This window comes from Camelina sativa, chromosome 14 (genome assembly GCF_030686135.1).
Source record: "Camelina sativa cultivar CO46 ecotype springtype chromosome 14, ASM3068613v1".
Classification (NCBI taxonomy): domain Eukaryota; kingdom Viridiplantae; phylum Streptophyta; class Magnoliopsida; order Brassicales; family Brassicaceae; genus Camelina; species Camelina sativa.
In genome coordinates, this window is record NC_141893.1 from 15093272 (window position 1) to 15115215 (window position 21944).

The 21944-nt window shown below is 37.0% G+C and overlaps 4 pseudogenes; all 4 read right to left on the reverse strand.

Moving 5' to 3' along the window:
• Positions 1-2281: 2281 nt before the first annotated feature.
• Positions 2282-3775, reverse strand: LOC104743674 (F-box protein At3g57590 pseudogene; annotated as a pseudogene).
• An 8086-nt stretch (positions 3776-11861) lies between these two features.
• LOC147928237 (putative F-box protein At5g42430 pseudogene) lies at positions 11862-12224 on the reverse strand (annotated as a pseudogene).
• Positions 12225-13453: 1229 nt separating this feature from the next.
• On the reverse strand, positions 13454-15260 carry LOC147928238 (putative F-box protein At1g33020 pseudogene; annotated as a pseudogene).
• Positions 15261-15510: 250 nt separating this feature from the next.
• LOC147928239 (uncharacterized) lies at positions 15511-18627 on the reverse strand (annotated as a pseudogene).
• Between the last annotated feature and the right edge of the window lie 3317 nt (positions 18628-21944).

A 21944-nucleotide genomic window follows, 5' to 3' on the forward strand; every position in this document is an offset into this window, starting at 1 on the left:
TGGACTTGCATGCTTGGTTAAATTGGTGGATTTTTCTTAGCAATATTCTTGCTTAAAAATCGGATTAAATTGGTTGCATGCATGTAGAACAATCTAGGATTACTTGAATTATTATTCTTGTTTCCTGTTGATTGTTGTATGTTTTCTTGCCTGATTTTTCTTGCATGCTTTGCTTGATTTATCTTGCTTGAATTGCTTGTTTTAACTAAATTCTTTGCGTTTTTACTCTTAGAAGTTTAGTACTTATTTTAGCTAGTCTCTTGAATTATATTTGTTATCTTTCTCGAGTCGTAGCTAGGATAGAGTAGTCGATCTTCTGTTCCACCTATTGTATATTGTCTCGTGGAAAGTTCTCAACGACCACTTACACGGGACAACGTCGGCGTCTAGCTAGCTACTTGACGTCGTAGCATTGGATGGTTCATGCGGGATGCCTTTGTGGTTTCCACATGGACAGAGGTGAGGAACGGAACAGATTATCGAGGGCCCATAGGTGAAAGAGTCTAGGGTAGTTGAGCAATCCTTAATTATTCTAGTAGTCTTTGTATTGTTTAGGTGAAAGAGCCTAGAGTAGTCAAGTTACCCTTGTTCCACTCTAGTCGTCTTGTTCATCGTGCAGGAGTAAAGAGTCTAGGTCAATCGAGTCAAGTCTTGCTTGTACTAACCCTCTTTGCTTGCTTGTTTGTTTTGCTTCTGCTATCGTTTCTGTTGCGTAGCTTTGATTGCTAGTCTTTCTTGTTTCCTTCCTTGTTGGGGTAGTCGGGGTGGGGAAATTAGAAGCATGTTTAGGAAAGGGGTACCCAGGCTCACTGAGTAATCTTAGATTACTCATGATAATATTTTTGTCTTGCAGGAAGTCTAGGAAAAGTCTAGAGCTGGAGCGAACATAGGGTACCGGATATGGACTGTTTTTTGTGTTTTTGTAAAACCCTATATTTTTCCTAAAATGTATTATATGGAAATATCCGACTATTATGTATATTGCTTTGATAATTTATTTTTCGATGTAATATTTTATTAAAGTTATATAATCGGTTTTGGGGGAAATATGGCAAGTTTCGTTTGATACAATTAGCCTTGTCCGAGCCAACACAATGCGCCAGGACCGCGAGGGTTGCAAAGCTTAAGCGAATCTCGGTCGCGGGCGGAGTCGCGTCCAGGAGGACTGGTCGGGAAGCTGCAGCTTTTGTCCTTCGGCCGGACCACCAGGGTGCGATTCCCACACGTGACGTTCCGCGGCTGTCCGTGTCTTTGTCCGGGGCATAGGAACGGTTCGGAGACGTTACAGGGGAGGTATTGGATGAGAGACTTTAACAGAATAGAATAGAATTGAAGACATAAAACTGTCATAAGTTGTAGATTTCTATTGAGAAATTGTTTTACTAAAATAGTAATATTCCATCTTGCATTTTGCTTCGAAGTTTTTACGAAAATGATGAATATCATGAGAATAATAGGAAAAAAAAAAGTTGTTGGAATTTGGACAAAAAAACGCACATATTCTAATCTATCTACATTTTACTGCTAATTTGGCTGATTTGTATAATGAATCTTATTGCACATTAATTTTTATTTAAAAACGGTAAATGTGTGCAGTGTGTGTGTATGTGGGTGGGTGTGTGTTTTTGTTTTCCGTTAATTTTAAGAATCTCATGGATAAGGTATTGCAGCGTGTATTGAATCTGTTCAGTGTTAATTGTAATGTATTCTTACGACATGTTGCAAGCTCTTTCCATTGTGATGAGTTGCTTGGTACTCACAGGTTTTGGGATCAAATAATTTGCATTAAGCTTTATTACATTGATCTTTGGACTCAATTTCATTCTCCGATACAACTAGTCAGGAATTCAAAATGTCTTCAAAGAAAGTTTAAGAAACATGTTTGGTTCCAAGTAGCAAAGGTTATTACACTGATAGAAGAAAAAAATCCTTGAACAAATGAGAGATGGTGCACCATAGAGGAAATATCCCATAAATAAATAAATTACAAGGAAAAGGTAAATTCAAAATATAAATGTGTTATCTGCTATTAGAAGCTCAGAAGGCAGTGTTATTCCAGATCTAAATATGTTTATGCGCTATTAGTAGCTCACAAGACAAGCACCACAAGTATATATTTTCATTGAAGAACTTCACATGCATAACAAGTATGGTTCAAGTAAGAGACTAGCACAATGTATCTCTTCTTCAAATGTTATCTATACAAATATGAAAACATTTTTGCCCGCTTGAACCAATTTTTCTAAAGAGTTCTTTTTTTCCCTAGTAATTAATTCGTCAAAGTAAATTCAAAGCAAACAAGTATATGTGTAGAGGTCTTAAAAGAAACTTTAAGCATTCATTAGTTTGCTCACAACTCCCACCCAGGTAATGTTTCACCAGAAAGAATAAAATTTTAAGTCAACATAATGATAAAACCCACACGAAACTTGTAAACGAGAAGTCACACTAACTGCCAGAATTTGGGTTGGCTTCCAAGATCAGATTAGCGGACAACAAATATTTGTTTCTGCATATCCGAACAGTAGGCTGGTTGTTCTTCACAGGTGGAGCAGAGTTGCAGAGGTCATGCCTACGTACCTAGTTATTGTTTTGGCCGTTCCGTACTGATGTTTAGGCCTTGGTTAACTAGGCTTGACAAGAGTTGCTTTGCATCGTTAGAATTCAAATCCTGTGCATAGTCTAAAAAAGCGTAAACTTTACTGTTCTTCTCAAGACCTTGGATTTCAACTCTTTGGAGAGTGTTCTTCTGGGGATTGAAGTAGAAAACACATAACGGTCTAGATGATCTATACTTCTCACACAAAACAATTTCACCTGTGGCGGTAGTCACTCCAACGATGTCAACATTTTTGGGATCAACGATTGCTTTCTCCCCCAGAGAGTAGACATATCTCGACCATTCATGTTTCTCAACATCCTCTAGAATTAACATACGCAACTCAAGGGTACTGCCGACATAACTCCAACTAATCCCACCTAGTCTACCTTTATAATTTATCAATTTATAACTATATTGATCACAAAAGCAACTTGCGTCAATAAACTTGAATTTCTCTGACCTAACATCAAAGGAAACTATCACATAAGAGGATTCACAAACGGTGCTAGCTAAGTAATACAAAACCCCATTGATGCATATCCCATCAGACAAGGAACGATCATATGCAGGACAGTGTATATCACTCCTCCACCTCAGTTTTCCCGTCCCTAATGTCAGAACTTTGTGATGAACCCTTTCATCAGAAAACGGATAAGCCTCGGCCAATACCTTGAATTGCTTGCCAATACGATCAAACCCTAAAAAGCTTGTTGACTTCCTGAAGCTATACAGTTTAGGTAAGATCGCATACTGTCCCGTGGAAGGGTGACATATCACAGGTACTGAAATTTTCGAGATCCACATATCAGGGAAATAGATCAAACCAGAAGTATAGCTACAACCATAAGGGATCATGTCTTCAGAGAACAACTTCATTTGAAAATACGCGGTTGCTACAGGAGAAGTGTTCCCATATGGATCTGATGGCTGAGGCGACAAGAAGAAGCTCCACTCACCGTCTCGTACGACCGCTAATAAGAGACGTGGACGAGCCGATAACAACTCCGTGACATATGGACGGCGAAACATGGACCCCCATAGCTTAGACACGCAGCTAAACCTCCCGATGGAGTTTACAGGCAATCTAGAAAGTTTCTCAAGCATGAGATCAGCTGGGATGGACACAGCTAAACCTCTACACTTGATTGTTGTTTTTGCCTTTCGGATATACATAAATTCTAGGGTACAATTCATGGATCAGTTGGGAATGGTTCTCCTAGGGCATTTATTCCAAACCAAATATGGTTATACAGTTCGATTTCGGTTTAAAGGATAAACCAATCGGCAGTTTTTGTTTTGGGTTGGTTCTCGGGGTTTAGTTGGCTTTCTTGGCCTTTTGGGGTTAAGAAACAGAGTTAATAAAAGTGAAGTTGTGTTTTTCTTTTTTTTTTTATAAAGCTAAAAAAAATTCTTTGACTAAAGAAATGTAAATAAAAATGTTTACTGTTTATATTAGTCACAAAGTCTAACTAAGCTTTTGAGCCAATAAGATAATCTAATCCTACATCTACTTTAAAGTTCAACAGAGATGGAGCAACTAGAATGTTCTATGAAATCGTTGTACTTTAAAGTTCATTAAGGTTTTGTAATGAAGTTATAGCAATTTTCAAAGTGATCGTAGAGATCGCCATGTGACAGAGCATCCATCTTCAACATATGACACATTGCTAAAGAATGTCGTCTCCATATAGACTGTATTTTAAATCACGTATAGATAACTCTGGAGGATTGGGGAGAGCTAATTAAGAAGAACTTTCTCAGTATATATTTTTTCCTGAAAAAATAAAACCTCTTGCCAAATCCATTATGCAGCCAAGAACCTCTTACCAAATCCATTTCTGTTTTACTGAAGATAAAATCTTGATATGTAATCTAATAATCTGATACAAATTCGCTAATGAAAGTATTTACATACATCTAGTCATTCATGCATAATGCTCACTTTTCTTTTTATATCTGAATTTCTTAAACACATCAGCATTATTTTCCACACGCAAAAAGAATAACTAGCAACTGTTATCTACAATATCAGTTGAAACATGCTACCGACGACTCGAACTAGTGTTTTTGCATATGAGAGTTTTTTTCTTTTTTTTTTCTTCTGGTAATATAGTAAAACCAAAGTCCTAGCAAAGAAATGTACTATAGAGAGATTTTAACAGAACTTGTAAATATCGTCATTACGAAAAAAAAAAATATATGAAAAAACAATGTAGAATAAAGAAAACCTTAGATTGCTCAAAATCCAAAGTAACGTTACCAGACAGAACAAAATGCTAGCCAACGTAAGTGAAAACCCACACGAAAACCTGTAAATGAAGAGTCAGCCTCGCAAACACAATAGTTAGACTCTTTTGGCTTCCATGATCAGATTAGCCAACAACAAATTGACACATGTCCTCACTTAGGAAGATTGTGGGCTGTCTATTCATCACCATTGGACTGTCCGATGCTAATTCTTCAAAGATGGAGTAGACGACGTTGTGGTTATAGGCCTTTTTCTGATGATATCTAGGCCTCGGTTTACTGAGCTTGAGATGAGTTCCTTTGCATCGTTAACATTAAGATCCTCTACATAGTCTTTAAGGTCATTTCCATCGGTAGAAGCAATATGCGTTTCTTTAAAAAAAAATAGTATTTTAATTATAAATTTTCTTTGTATATTTTTTTATTGAAACGATTACTATATGTTTCAATACAATAAAAACTGGATGTGCTTATCTTCATCGTTGACACTTTAGCTTTTTAGTTAAAGGAGGAGTTGACACATCAATTAAAACAGTTAGTCAATCAAATTATAAGTATTAATACAGCTTAATATTGTTGTCCAATAATAATCCTTCTCCATTCCACATTATTCTATCTGCTTTTTGTTACGGGCCCAACCCAATTACAATGGTGTCCAAGAAAAACAGTAAAAGAATGGGAATAACCCAAATTAACTTGTGTATGACAACTGAGGAAGGTGACGAATAACGCACACTCAACACCAGAGGAAGGAAAGAGGACATCGAAACCCTAATCGGAGGTCATCCAAAGAAAAGAACAATAGTCTCAAACCATTTTTGAAGCAAGTGAAGGCTACGAGTCTCTCATACTTTGATGTTATGTCTCAGATTTGGCTGCCAAATTGAACCTTAATATTCCATTCTTTTTCTGTATAGAAATTTTCAATCTTTCTTTAGTTCTAAAACTCAAAGGAAGATTTAAATCAGAGGAAGCTCCCAACAAATCCAACGAGTCAACGACGATCCAACTTATCCCCATAATCCACCACCGAAGTGTGTGTTCAGACTCTTAGACGAGATCAAATCCTTGTCGCCATCAGAAAACTCTGAACAGTTGTTCTTATGAAACCTGGTGCTGGTGGGATCGTGGCGAGATCGAATCATGGATATAGTGGTAGTAGTTCGAGTGAGTCAGCTGTGGAAAAGATTATGTTTAAGATATAGTAGAAGTCTTTTGATGATTAGGCTAAAGGTGTTGAGAAGTTTTACAGATTTGGATTTAAAAGAAGCTAGAACATTGGTGCAGAAGACTCTTGAGATTTGAAAGCTAGATTATGCGGCATAGTGCTGTTTTTTCTAGAAAAGCAAAACAATAAAAACATGTTTTACCACGATTACCCAATAAATTATAATTTTAAAAAGTATAAAACAAAAAGAATTATTAAAAAAACATATGAAAACGGTGCGGGTACTAATCTAATGTGTAATAACAATATAGGAACGTTTCTAAAAGTCCTTCTGCTAGCAAAGTTTTTTTCTCTTTTTTCAGTTTTTAAATTTTTTATTAATTTATTTTTGTTGAGCACCCTCACAAATTTCTCCCGTGGAAATGCCCTAATAGCGAAAACTATACTACCCTCCTCTAAGCCTTGAATTTCAACAATTTGGTAGGTGTTCCTTTCGGGATTGAAGTAGTAAATATAAAACGGTCTAGATGTATTCGTCTTAGAAAAAACAATTTCACCTGTAGCAGTCACTCCAACGATTAAACCATAGTAGTCTTTATTAAAGAATTCATTCTGGCGCAAAATATAGACATATTTTGACGATTCATTTTTCTCAACATCCTCTAGAACCCACATAAGCAACTCAAGGTCAAACCTTGTAGCAGCTTCACCAGAAAGCATACGACGACACAGCCAATAAATCATACCTAATTTACCCTTATAGTTTATCAAATTCAGGTTAATAATATCATGTACTTGATCGCGAACAAAGTTTGCATCAATAAATTTGAATTACTCAGTCCTAACATCAAAGCAAACAATCACATCGTCATGATTTTCAAGTTGGAGAGCGTAGTAATACAAAACCCCATTGATGCAAATCCTTTCTAAAGAAGGATGATGGGTAAAGGGATATTGAATCAAACACAAGAATAACGAATAACTCTCGTTTATTACTTTAGAAACTTCTCAAAACTAAAGCAATCTTAATCTCTCTAATCTCTCTTATAAGCTATGCAACACCCTGCATCTTCTTATATAGAGAGAAGAATAAATATTCATCCTAACAACTATAGGAAACATTACATAATTTAGATATCTCCTAAATCTTTAGATATGTATATTTAGATATCTCCTAAATATACTTAGCTTGATCCTCAAGCTATTTCAAGCTTACACTAACATTGTCCCCCTTAAGCTTGAAACCATCTTGCTCACTCAAATCTTGAACTCCAATGAAGCTCCTCTGTTCTTTGAACTTGATTCTCCCAAGTGCCTTAGTCAAGATATCAGCTTTCTGCTCAATGCCAGGAACATACTCAACCTCTACCAGCTCATTTTCTACGCATTCACGAACAAATGAAACTTCCTATGAATGTGTTTGCTGCGGCCGTGGAAGACAGGATTTTTGGTAAGTGCTATAGCAGATTTGTTGTCTATACGAACCGTTACTCTCTTGAGCTCTTCACCTGTAACTTCAGAGAGCAAATCTTGCAACCAAATAGCCTGCTTAGCTGCTTCTGTAGCCACCATAAACTCTGCCTCACAAGAAGATAAAGCTACCGTCTCCTGCTTCTGTGAGCACCATGTAATAGGACAGTTGTTGAGATAGAAAATGTGACCACTTGTGCTTTTACCATCATCTTCATCTATATTGAGACTGCTGTCACAATAGCCTACTAAACCGGAGCTGCTTCCTTTCTTAAATGTGAGACCATAACCTGAGGTTCCTTGTAAGTACCTCAAAACATGCTTCAAAGCCACACCATGACTTCTCTTCGGGTTATGCATATAGCGGCTCAAAATGCCAACAGCAAAGGAGAGATCAGGTCGGGTGTGAATCAAGTATCTCAGACAGCCAATATTCCTTCTATACTCACTTTCATCAATAGGCTGATCATCTAAAGCCTTTGAAAGCTTCGAACCTGAGTCCATCGGAACCTGAACAGCATTGCAATTACTCATACCAGTCTCTTCAAGAATTTTTTCTGCATACCTGCTCTGTTTCAAGGTGATTCCACCATCTTCTTGTAAGACTTCAATGCCAAGATAGTATGTCAGTCTACCAAGGTCACTCATCTCAAACTTAGATGACATCCCCTGCTTGAACTCTTGAACTAGACTCAGGCTGCTACCAGTGACAAGAAGATCGTCCACATAAACCGCTACAATCAACAAGTGTTCCTTTTCTTGTCTTCGGTACAAGGCAGGCTCCTTAGCACATCTCACAAAGTTTAACTCCTTTAGAATCTGATTGAGTTTATGATTCCAGGCCCGTGGTGCTTGACGCAGTCCATAAAGCGCTTTGTTCAGCTTGTACACCATTCCTTCGCTTCCCTCCTTCATAAAACCTTCCGGTTGAGAAACAAAGACCTCCTCTCGAAGTTCTCCGTGCAAGAAGGCAGTTTTTACATCTAAATGGTGTACTTCCCATCCTTTAGAAGCGGCTAAGGCAATGATAAACCGTATTGTTTCAATACGTGCCACTGGAGCAAACACCTCGTCGAAATCAATCCCGTGTCTCTGCACATACCCTTTAGCAACGAGTCTTGCTTTATATTTATTTATGCTCCCATCTGCATTGCGTTTGATCTTAAATACCCATTTTAAGCCAATTGGCTTAACACTACTCGGTAATTCCACCAAGTTCCACATTTTGTTCCTTTCGATCGACCTTAGTTCCTACATACAAGCTTCTCTCCACACTTGTAGTTCCTTTGCTTCCTCAAAGAATCTTGGTTCATCATCTAAGCTTAACAGAAGGCGTTCTACTTCGTCCTCTGCTAACAACACGTAATCATTGAGATAACTTGGTTTCACACTTGGTCGGGTTGAGCGTCGTAGTACAGGCTGAGCTTCCTCTGTCTCTTGCTCCTGTTGAGTTTCTGCTATCACCTCGACTCCAACCTCAGAATCATAATTCTTGCAGTCTGCTGCTTCTTCGTGTAGACCATTATTCCCAAAATCTCCAGATCTTACGATAAATGACCCTGGAGCCTCTGTTTCTTCACTTGCAACATTCCAATTCCATCTTTTAGCTTCGTCGAAGATGACATCTCTGCTTACTGTTATCCTCCTTGTTGAGGGATTTAACAAACGATAAGCTTTACTACCAGGTTCTGTTCCGAGATGCACCAAAGCACGAGATCTATCATCCAATTTCTTGAGATGTTGTGTTTCCACTCTAGCATAACCGATACAACCAAAAACTCGCAAGTGCTCCAAGTTTGGTTTCTTGCCTTTGAACATCTCGTACGGCGTCTTGTCACTCAATGTTCTCGTAGCTACTCTGTTGATCAAATAAGTGGAATGTCTCACAGCCTCTCCCCAATGATAATTCGGAACATCCATGTGTTTTAAAATGCTTCTCGTCATTTCAAGCAGGGTTCTGTTTCTTCTCTCTACTACACCGTTCTGTTGTGGCGAGTATGGAGCCGTCAAGTGTCGTTGGATCCCAGATTGTTCACAAAATCGCATGAACTCAGACGATACAAATTAACCTCCTCTGTCTGTTCGAAACATCTTGATTGTTGCTCCAATTTCTTGCTCAGCTCGGGCTTTAAAACGTTTGAAAGCATCATATGCATCACTCTTATCTTTCAAAAGCAGTGACCACATGTATCGAGAGTGATCGTCAATGAGCACAAATATATACTTGTTCTGTGCAGCTGTGGCAGGTGTAATCGGACCGCAGAGATCTCCATGGATTAAATCCAGAGATTTTTCAGCTCTAAAACTGGTTGCCTTGGGAAACGTCTTTCTTGTTTGCTTCCCAAGCAAACAAGATGCACACGTCTCCTTGACAAAAGTCAAGTTTGGCATTCCAAAGACTAGCTCTCTCTTCACCATCGATTCTAAGGTCCTGAGATTGACATGACCTAGTCTCTCATGCCACCGTGTAGAGGTATCAGCGACCTTCATTTGCAGACAGTTACTTTCAGCTTCCATACGGACCTTATAGAGTCTGTTCTGTGATCTATTTGCTTTTACAAGGAGCTTCCCATCGCGATCGTGTAGTGTTAGGTAATCCTCCTTCATCCTAACTTCACATCCTATCTCCGTAGCTTGTCCAAGACTGAGAATATTACTCTTGAGATCAGGTATCCAGTAAACTTGAGTCAGAATCTTTCTATCACCCGACTTGGTGATAAAGAAGACAGAACCTCTTCCCTTTATGTCGACTCTTGAGTCGTCACCAAACCTCACCTTCCCCGTGACTGTTTCATCAAGTTTGGTAAAGTAGTTCCGATTTCTAGTCATGTGATTACTGACTCCGTTATCAAGATACCACACATTATCTCCCTCCGGTTTAACTTCGTAATCACATGGCTTGATTTTCTTCTCATTGAGAAGCACAGCCTCGTGCATTAGTAGCTCCTCTGCGTCTTGAGTATCAGATTCTGCACCATCTTGAATTTCTTGAAGTTTAAGTAACCGGTCTGGACAATTTGAGGCATAGTGACCATTCTTGTCACATCGGTAACAAACAATCTGTGACTTGTCTCTGTTTTGGTAATTGTTTCGACCTCGTCCTCTTCCTCGACCCGAGAACCGACCACCTCTAGCACCCTTTCCACGTCCTTGGTCATAACCCTCTTGATAATTGTTAGCATACATAAGTTTTGTTTGATCATCTTCTTGATCTTCCTCATCACGAATCCTCTCCTCATATGTTTTTAGTCGACCAACTATGTCCACAAAACTTGTCTTGTTAAGATCAAGAACTTGTTCCAAGGCTGCTATGATATGAATGTACTTCTTCCTCGGCAAACTATTGAGGAATTTTTTGACCATCTTAGACTCTTCAATGGATACGCCCAAAGCACCCGCTTTTGATGCAAGCTTCGACAACCTTCCCACAAAATCATCGATCGTATTTGTAGTCTTCATCTTCATCCTCTCGAAATCCGACATTAGTGTTTGCAGTCTCGCCTCTTTTACTCTCTCAGCTCCAACGTATCGTGACTTGATCGCATCCCAAACCTCCTTAGGAGTAGCAAGGTTTCCCACTTGTAAAATCAGATTCTCCGGAATCGATTGGAACAGAAGAGCTTTGGCTAAGTCAGTCTTATCGGCCTCTGCTTCCCCTGTTTCGATCGTTTCCCAGACTTTGTTCACTCGCAGTACTACCGTCATCTTCATGGCCCACACCGTATAGTTGGTTGCGGTAAGCATTGGACATTGAAGAGATGAAGTACCGGTCTCCTTTGGTATGGACGTCATAGCAACGATTTCACTCATATCTCTTACACCGATTTGTTTTTTTTTTTTAGTCACGAACAAGAAAGAAAAGTTGTGTTTAGAGATTCAATATAAGCTCTGATACCAAATATTGAATCAAACACAAGAATAACGAATAACTCTCGTTTATTACTTTAGAAACTTCTCAAAACTAAAGCAATCTTAATCTCTCTAATCTCTCTTATAAGCTATGCAACACCCTGCATCTTCTTATATAGAGAGAAGAATAAATATTCATCCTAACAACTATAGGAAACATTACATAATTTAGATATCTCCTAAATCTTTAGATATGTATATTTAGATATCTCCTAAATATACTTAGCTTGATCCTCAAGCTATTTCAAGCTTACACTAACAAGGGACAATGGATCTTCCTCCATCCCATTTTTTCAGTTCCTAGTATTGTCAGAATTACATGAACATCAGGACAAGATAGATAAGCAATGAATGCCAACGCCTTGAATTTCTTATCGATCGGATCATACCCTAAATAACTGAAAATCTTTCGGTTCCTCATCAAGACAGGTAAGATGGCATACTGTCCCGTGATAGGGTTACATATCACAGCACAGGCACTTCATCCTTGTCCTCTCCTTTTAAGATCGGCATACTAGAAAAATATATCAAGCCAGAGGTAACGCAACGAAAGCTTGCCAGCATATTATCAGAAAACTTCATATGAAAATCAGGGGCTACGACAAGTGAAGACTTTTCATATGGATAGTCAGGATGAGGCGACGAGAAGAAACTCAACGTACGGAAACGTTGGATCCCAATCAAGAGACGTGCACGAGTCGAGGATCTTGTCAGGAATAAGTTCTTGAAATATGGACGAAACCTCGCGACTGAACTTGACGGTAACCTCGAGAGTATCTCGATAATGAGATCAGTTGGGATAGAATCTGATATTTCTCCTCTTTCCATGATCATTGTGTTGTATTTTCTTATCTGATGGTGATGGGGAGAGATAGAGTACGAAACTTCGCCTAGGGCAAACTTATTCAGTTCGATTTCGGTTCAAAGGCATAAACCGATCAGTAACCTTTTGTTATTCACTTTGATTCTCGGTTCGTTACGAGTTCAGACCGGTAAAACTCAACATACTCCGTTCGTTTTCGCAAATCAAATTCAGTTTCACAAAACTGTGGCGTACGTTCTTTTATTTTCTAGGTACACTTGATGCAATAGTTGTCAATTTGTATGTATCACTTCTATGATGATAAAACTTACTACTTCCAGTGGAATTAGCATCGAGCATAGAATTGTGAAGAAGACATTGGTGGTCCTGCTATATGAACGTCATGCTTATGGTTTAGTCGTTCTTTGTTGAGAAACAGAGTCGATAGGAATAAGTTGTTATTATTGATTATGCTACCTCTTAAGGATAATGAATCGCTTGGAATCTTATAACCAAGTGTTACTGTTAACATAGTAGATATTCGTGGGTATTACGTACGTTCTTTTTACTCTGTTTTCTGTTTGTTTCATTCATCGTTAGGTCTCATTGTATTAAGTTCGAAAACAAGTTCTTTCATTCATCTTTATATCCGAGAGTTCAAGAGTCCAATAGTTGGAGAAACATTGGCCAGTGACGCTTTTTTCCCATTTTGTATCCAAAACTATTATTTCTCTCAACAAAAATTGAATCAAGACGCCATTGATTGTTGCAACAAGTATGGAGGCTCGCCCTTGCTCTTCACTAATGTCAGACATTTCAACCAATATCAGATTTAAATGATGTGAAAAGGCTTTGGAGCATAAAAAAGATTCACTAGTACATCGTAAAGCAAATATTCATTAGTGGAAATCTTCCTTGAAAAGCTTTTTAATTCGACAATGATTCAACTTATTGTATCTAATCCTGATGTGTTCAAATGAAAATGAGAAGACCTGTAAACCAGTTTTAATTTCTCACACTCATAGACTAGAAATATTACGTAGCCAACTATAGGCATGGCTCTGACTTGAATAAAATCTTAATTTCTTAAGGTTTTCTTTGATAAATTGATTTTTTCATAGAGAAAAAAAAAAACATTTTGTAGCAAATAGAGAGATTTTTAGCTGACTTGTATAGCAAAGGAAGCAATCAAGTTTGGAACATGTATATATTTCAACAGGAAGCATCGATCAAATTTGTAAATGCTCGCAAAGGATCATAAGTTCCTAAGATCAAAGATGCTTGACTTGAGAGTGTTAACACTAAGGTCTTCTATATAGTCTACAAAAACATTAAGTGTACCATATTCATCTCCAACACCTTGAAAGCTGACACGTTGGAGAGTGTTCATCTCAGGGCTGAAGTAAACATAATACTTAGATGTCCAGATATAGGACCAAAGAATTTCGCCTGTAGCAGTCACACCAAGAACGGAAAGATGTTTGCAGAATCCAGCATCCGGAAAAGGGAAGACACATTCCGACCATTTCTGTGTCTCGACATCCTCTAGAACCCACATACGTAACTCAAGGTTACGCCATTTAATGTCGACTATCGTTGTCATACTTCAACGTTATACCACCTAATTTACCCTTATAGTTTACCAACTGATAAAAGCATTTTGCTTTAATAAACTTAAATTTCTCAGACTTAACATCAAAGCAAACTATCACATTAGAACTTTTATCAGTTGGTTCAGCTAAATAATACAAAACCCCATTGATGCAAATGCCTTTACCGAAAGGCTTATGGGTAAAAGGACATTGGATCACCCTCCACCTCATTATTCCAGCTTCTAATGTCAGAATATGATGAACCGTTTTATAATTAACTATACCATTCATGAGTAATACCTTGTATTGCTTGTCAACTGGATCAAACCCAAAAAAGCTTCTCGACTGGTTGTTCGTTCTCAGTTTAGGTAAGATCACATACCGTCCCCTGAGTGGGTTACATATCGCAGGCATTGAATTCTCATCCTTACTTTTTGTTGAGATCCACACATCTGAAATATAGAGCAAACCAGAGGCATAGCTACAAATACGATTACATCTGCTTCTATGGAACTTGGTATGAAAATCGACGAATACTACAATAGACTTCTCTTATGTATTCTGATGAGGGTGAGGGGAAGAGTAGAAGAGCCATTCACAGTTGTATTTTTGGAGGGCGAATAAGATACGTGGACGAGTCGAGGACCTGGTTAGGAACAGCTCGGTGAAATCTTGACGGCCAAGTATGGACGCCCATCGCGTCGAAACGCAATGACACCTCCCGACTAACTTTGAAGGCAATCTCGAGAAGATCTCGTGAAAGTGTTCGAAAAAGTGTTCTAGGCGTTCGCCTCCGCCCCGTCTAGGCGCTAGGCGCTATAGCATCGCCTAGACAACCGCTTTGACCGCCTAAAATTGAAGTATCATCATTTTAGTGTATTTTTAAAATTTTAATTGCACAAATTTAAAGTTTATAAGCTTTATTTCTATAAATATAATTATAAATGTTTAATATATTATGTGTTTTTCGGATCCACTGTTGTAAATCGAACGGTTTAGGCTTTATAAGCTTTATTTGGTTATCGTACGAGGTGATTCCGATATATAGAGTTCGTGGACTAGCTAGGGCATTAATTCCGAACAAAATCAAGGATCAATTTGGTTTATTCAGTGTGATTTCGGTTTAACTGATCAGCATCCTTTGATTTTATTATGTTCTCGGTTTCGTTTGGGTTCAAACCGAATCTAACCATATCTAAACCAAAGTTTGATTGGTTATTCAGTTATTTAAAGGCCTAAAATTGAACCGAACCTTATCCAAACACAAGTTTGGTTTGCTATTCAGTAATATGATATAACCATTCGGTATAGGTTGAATATCAGTAATATCCGAATGGTTATATCATATTACTATATCCAACCTAACTGAAACTGAACAGTTAACTAAATTTCTAGACCTACTGAGAACGCTAAATTTGACCAAATAATTCCTTGTAAAGTAGTACAATATAGATGGGAGAAAAGAGCCATTAAGATCTACTAGGGATGAGGTCCGCGCGTTGTGCAGGGTTGTTTTCTATTGTTAATTTTTTTACCGTTCACTATTTTTAATTATATTTTATAGATTGTTGATTGTACATGTATTTTCCTATTAGTTTGGGTATATTTTATTGTTTTCCTTATTCTAATCTTATATTTTACTTATTCATCTGTATCATTTTGTGTGGCATTTGGGAAAATCCAAAAACTACTTTTACAACTCTTTAGATGATATGTTAAGCTATATTATAAAGATAAACTTATACTTTTGTTTGTAGTAGAAACACTTCTCACATGTGGTGTCCATGTCTTTGAAGTGCGAGTAGCTTGTTGGTTTCATATGTTTAAGTGAGATGAAATAATATCGCTTTCTTGCCACTCTAATCCCATGTAATGGGGTTTTGATGTTTTTCCAGCAAGTGTCAACCATGAAGTGTCTTCAGTCCACTTAAGCTTGTTGAGATAGATTTTTCCTTCTACGATTAATGGCATACAAGTAGAATGCTTCTAGCTTTCCTGCATTTGCTGCGAAGCTCAAATGGTGGAGACCTGTGACATAGACTCATATAGTCATAGTCATTAAGGAGGAAGTACATGTACGGTATTATACCTTTAATATAGTTGGCATCTGAGTTGTTGTTTGCAAGACATTTCTTCATGATTGTGAGGGCAATGTATTGGATTGATAGTAATGGTTTCTTCACCAACAGAGGCTCCGAATTTTTGGAGCGAGACTGAGTTATTGGAGCACACGTTCGTCATTTGCTGATGCGCCGAATTCTTTGCATGAAAGCGGATGCAGTTATGGAAAATCTTCGGCGGAGGTAGCAGCGACTTTTGAAACTATTATTCCCAGATTGAAGAAGTGATTCCAGTTGACTTATTTCAGTGTTTTTCGGATCCACTGTTGTAAGTGTGCAAATTGTGAAGTATCTTTATTCAACTAATTTAAATAGATTTATCACAAATATGATGGATCGTTCCTCTTCCTGAACGTCCTAATTGCACATATTAATGATCCATTGTGTATTATTTATTTTCGTATGTATGCCCACGTTGCTCGATCAGTTTCACAAGCTTAATTTTAATGCTCTTTTAGTGTGTGATTGGTTTTCATATTAATTTTATCAAATTTTAGTAGATAAATCACACATATGTGATGAATTTTTCCTTTTCTGTGAACGTCCAAATTAATAGTCTTAAATATGGTTCATTGTGTACTATTTATTTCGTATGTAAAATGCCCACGTTCTCCAGTTTCAAAACTATAATTTTATTGCTCTTTTAATGTCTAATTATTATGAATCTATCACTACTATCATAATTTTTTATTGCAGATAGATTTCTTAAATTTGTTTTAAATTTTTCTACCTTTTTGTTATATTCAGAATAAGTTTTTTTTTAATATATTTTATATTTCAAATAAACTTATACATTTATCTTAAATATATACATTATTTTATTTTTGAGCACTTGATAGTATTTTTTCTTTTTTTTTGGATATACCTTTGTTTAACAAAATTCAACTTTTGAATTTTTAAAACGATAAATAACATAGATCATATATAATATGCACCAATTCTTTACATCTTAATCGGTAATATGATATAATTTTTTTTATTTTAACAGTAACAAATATAATCTTAAGTTTAAAATATATAAATTATTTTATTATACTATAACTAATAATATGCATCAAATCCTTCTACTTTGTAATTGGTGAAATGAATATCTAATTTAACACAAAATGAATAACTTCTTATTTTGATTACTAAACCATTTAATTCTTATGTTTTTTTTAAATTCTTATTAGTCAATAATCTTATTAGATATGTGAGTCTTTCTTTCCCATTGATTTAGTTGTTGGTTCAGCTTGCTAAAAATTTAAAATTAAATCAATTTCAAATCTAATTTCAGTTTAAACTGGAATTATTTAATTTTGAAATTAAAACCAGTTTGACCTTGGTTTATCTTGACACTGGCCATTAATTTTGGTCATCATAGATTACTTTGGTTAATTAATGAAGTTAACGTTGATTGAATCCGGTTATGATCTAAATCCTACATACATGTCATACGTAGGCATGTCAATTAGGGCTAAAGCCCGCGGGCTGGCCCGGCCCGACTCTGAAAAACAACGGGCTCAGATTTAAATATATATGTCTAGAAAAAATCGGGCCTTTCGGGCTCAGCCCGTTTGGGCAATAGGGTTTTTAGCTGTTATTGGTGACATCTTGTCCTGTGGGATGGTTGTTAAAGGATGGGGACCAGTGTTCGAGGAACGCCACGCGCACCATTAACCTACTGGTGGATTTGGATGAATAGTTCCTGTCCACAATGAGAGGTTAGGATCAATGCTCTGCAGGGCCAGCTTGGGGTCCGTTGGGACGGCTAGCAGGGGGCTAGTAGGGTCCACGGACGGTCCGTTGGAGCAGCTAGCGGGGGGGCTAGTGGGGTCTGCAGGACGGGTTGTCACAATCGGTCTTCCCTTTTGTACTTTTCCGACCTTGCTTTTGTTTACTTTATTTTTCTTTGAAGTTGTTCTTTGTGCATAACAATTTTATATCTTATAGGTAAACACCATTTTGCTAATATTTTTATCCTCTTGTTCATAGTTGTTCGTAATATCTGTTGACTTATGTTGGCATGCTGCGCTATTGTTTTTAATAAGTTGCTTCCTTTTTTGTTGTATTTTCAATTGTTTGAGATTGGACACATCGACATAACATTTGAATAAAATAACTTGTAAAGAACTCTTACATTGGAAATATAGGTCATTATTAAAGGATGATAACATTCATAAACTATATTGTCGATCGGTTAGCTAAAAGAAGAAGAAAAATTTGACCATTTGTTTGTAGTAGTAGCAATGAGGGCATCTATTTTCCATGTCAGTGAGGCTACAGATGATGGTTGGTTGATCTTCTCTCAATGTAGTGAAGTAGCATTGTAGTTTTTGCACATTGATTTTGTGTAAGGACTTCTTGTTATTTTTCCAGCATTGATCACCCTTTGCTTTATTTTCTTTCCAGCCTAGTTTATCCAGCCACAATTGGCCTTCCTCAGCATCACCCCTGTACAACTTCACAATCCCGTAAAGGTAAATACCGTTTGCATAATTACCTTTTGCTGCCTTTTTCAAGCGTTTCAACCCTTCTTTTGTGTTGTTGTTGTGAGAATACTCATGGATTCCTTTGATGTAGTGTGCCTCCACATTTCCACTTGCAATGAATTTTTCCATTAGATCTTGGTACTTGCTTATTGCTGCTAGTGGATGCATCCCTAGTGGTCTTAGGTTGATATTCTTGTAAACTCGATGATCTTGGGCTGCCTTTGCAAGGTCTGGTGATGCTATCATAATATGCCTGACCGTTTTTCGTGAAATCCGAGCAGCTCTTGAGATGATATTTTCGAGCACGTCATTTGGTAGTTCGTCAAGTGAGTAGGGTGTATTTCATTGCATTTTTCGGAAGTTGGAGAGTATATTTTGTTACTATTTTTTCTTCCGTCCTTTATAGAGTCGACGTTTGTTGCAGTTACGTTTGTGTGTGTTTAAAATATTAATGTCGACCTGCCACTATTTGGTTTAACTGGGACCTTTGATATTGACGTCGTTATGAGTTCTGCTCGTTACCTTCTTAATCATTAATTTAGGACTTCATTGTATGAGTTATTTGGTTTAGTGGGGTTTGATTTTAATTTTCGATCCTTTTATATTCTCTAACGTTTTAAAATTATGGACATTTATAACTTTTTAAAGGAAATTACAATGGTAATACATATGTCCTACAGGAAATACAATTTGTTATTTATATTTTTGATAAATAAGAAGTGTGGTTGAATTATTTTTCTAGATTGGTATAAACATATTTTGACCTCATTTAAAGTTTTAGTCTACTCTTTGTTTCCCTCTGCTGTCCGTTTAGAATGCGTTTCTATTTGAGTGTCCGACCCCTCTTATTCTTTATAATTTTTTTCCCCTCTATTTGTTTAATGTGTGATCTGGGTTTTTTTTAGTTTTTTTTGGCTTAATTTGTGTTGGAAATATTTTTCATTTTAAGTAGCGGTAATTAATTTCGGATTTCAAATTTAGAGTATATTCTTATCCGAAAGGACTTTATTTTAGATATATTGGCTGTTGAAATTAAACTCTCTTTCTTTCTTTAAATTTCTTTTTAATTATTTGAAAGGGTGTTTTATTTAATTAAACGTAATGCGGAAATTAATTTTTGTTTTTTTTCCTGTTAAATTGTCTATTGTGTAATCACTAATGATAAAGGGTTTTTGTGAAGAGAATAAGACAATGTAGTTGTAATAATGGCGTATATATTGTTTATTTTTTATTCTTTTCTTAAAGATCTGTTGTCTTACATATTGGACAATTTCTTGTTGCATATAGCCAAGTGACAATACATTGATGGTGGTAGATATGGCGAAGAATGACTGGCTTACCAGTTACCAGGAAAATGATTCCAAAGATCCACCGGTTTGGAAAGGTAAAATGGTAATTTTTTTACATTCTTTATTTTAGATATATTTAAGTATAATACACATAATTAAGTTAATACAACTTTTTAGTCAATTGATCGTAAGTTCATAACTCCAGAAACTTCACAATGTTGTGGTACGTAACATCAACATCACAACTTTGTTGTTTCTAACACGTCTAGTATCATATGGAGATGCAATATTATACATGAACACATATCTTACGATCAAAATGGACCTATTCATATTACTCGAAAATAGAAAACATAGTCCTAAATCAAAGCCCGAGTCATTTAATAAAAACAAATTAAAACAGAAGCCCATTCCAAAGTAAAGAAGTAAAAAACCACTTTCAGTTGATATATTGACTTAATTATGTGTATCAATGGTGAGTTTTGAGAACCTTCTCAAGTAACTGAGGATTTGCAAACCGGACATGCTTTACTCCGTCCTAGCCACGGATCAATACACTGCAGAATTATAAACAATTGTTGATTTTCCGAATTTCTCATCTTATAAGGGGGTTTTGATTCAAATCAGTAAGAAACCTTACATCTTTATGGAATTTGTGCAAACAGGGGAGATGACGTATGGTGTCTCCGATCGTCGGTGTTTCCAGACAAATAACACAAGTTTCTTCAAACTTATCAGTCTGCATATTATCACCCACATATAACACCAAAGAGAAAGCTTTTTAGTAAACAAAATTTCGATATGAAAAAACTGTGTTGTACAAGTGAACCTTTTAGCTTACCTGTAGACTCTGGTAAGTCGTTAATGCGTTGAGTAGAAGCGCCGCCATGTCGATGGTTGTTTTCATCAAGAGCTAGCAGCATTTCGTAATCATCTCTGCATCAAAAATGGTTTAAACGATCAAGCTTCACATATCGAAGAATCATAGTAAAATAAGGAGAAAAATATACAAGATACCATACTCGTTAATGTCACGATCCATATGAAGAAGATTCCTATTGTTAATAGCATTCTCTAGTCTCTCCAAAAAATCCAATCTCTGCTACATTTAAAAGGGGTAAAGGATTATTAGCTTTAATTCTTAATAAAACATCAGCGACATAAGGGATATAAACATGGTTAAAAGAGTACCTCGTCAAAGCTCATATCATTTGAAAAACTGATATTCATAGCTCCGTCTAAAAAAACCAGGTCGTGACGACCTCGACCCCGTGGTGGTGCTCTAACAGGAGCACGAGCCTGTGGAGGATTCAATCGCCTACTTGAAGAATGTTGTTGTAGTCGTGCTTCCAGGCGGCTTCTCCCACCAGGGTTTGCTGCAATCTGTAATTTATATTCATTGGCATTAAAACAGCGGGTAAGATATTCAAAATGAGCCTAAAGCCAAGTGCAACTTTTGAAAAGAACTCATCAATGTTTGAGAATGTTTAGTCTCGCCTCTAAACACAGAAAATCGAAAGAACCAGATTAATATACGCCAACACAGAAGCATTGATCACCCTTGGATTACATTACTCTGCAAAACAATTGACAATTAGATAAAGTTAACTAAAACGGAAGAAAGATAAGGAAAACTAAAGATGATTTATACCTTTTCATCAATGAGTAGGAAATCAACGCCCATGAGTTGGCCACCTTTTTTAACGTTACGGGCGGGCCAATGACGAAGCATCCTTCCGACGATCTTTTGGTGAAGACGGCCAGCTTTGAGATTTGCGAATGAAACGAAGGTGGAATCCATGTTATTCAGGAGTAAAGTAAGAGAGAAAGTACAATCTTAGAAGCATGAAATTGTAAACGACAACATTATATAGGACTAAAACTTACGGCAATTGAAGAAAGCGTAGTGGGTGTTGAATGAAAAGAGAGATCATCAACGCTCATGAATGACCATTAAACAAGAAACCTTACTATGGAGAAGAAAGACAGGAGAGGCAGTGAAAGGGTGTGGAATGGCGACCATTAATTTGAGATCGATAGTACACTTAATCTAGAAGGGGAGAGATAGTTGAGGTCGCAACTCGGAGAACGACGGAATGGAGGATAGCGAAGGGTTAGACTTCCAGGGCAAACAAAAAATAGGCCTTTAAAAGATTATGCCCAAAAATAGAAGAAAAACGAAATTGGTGTTGTAAATCACTTAGGATGGATCTCAATAACCGGCCCATTCATATGTCCAAGTCCACGAGGCCCATTGGCTCTCTTCTCTTATTC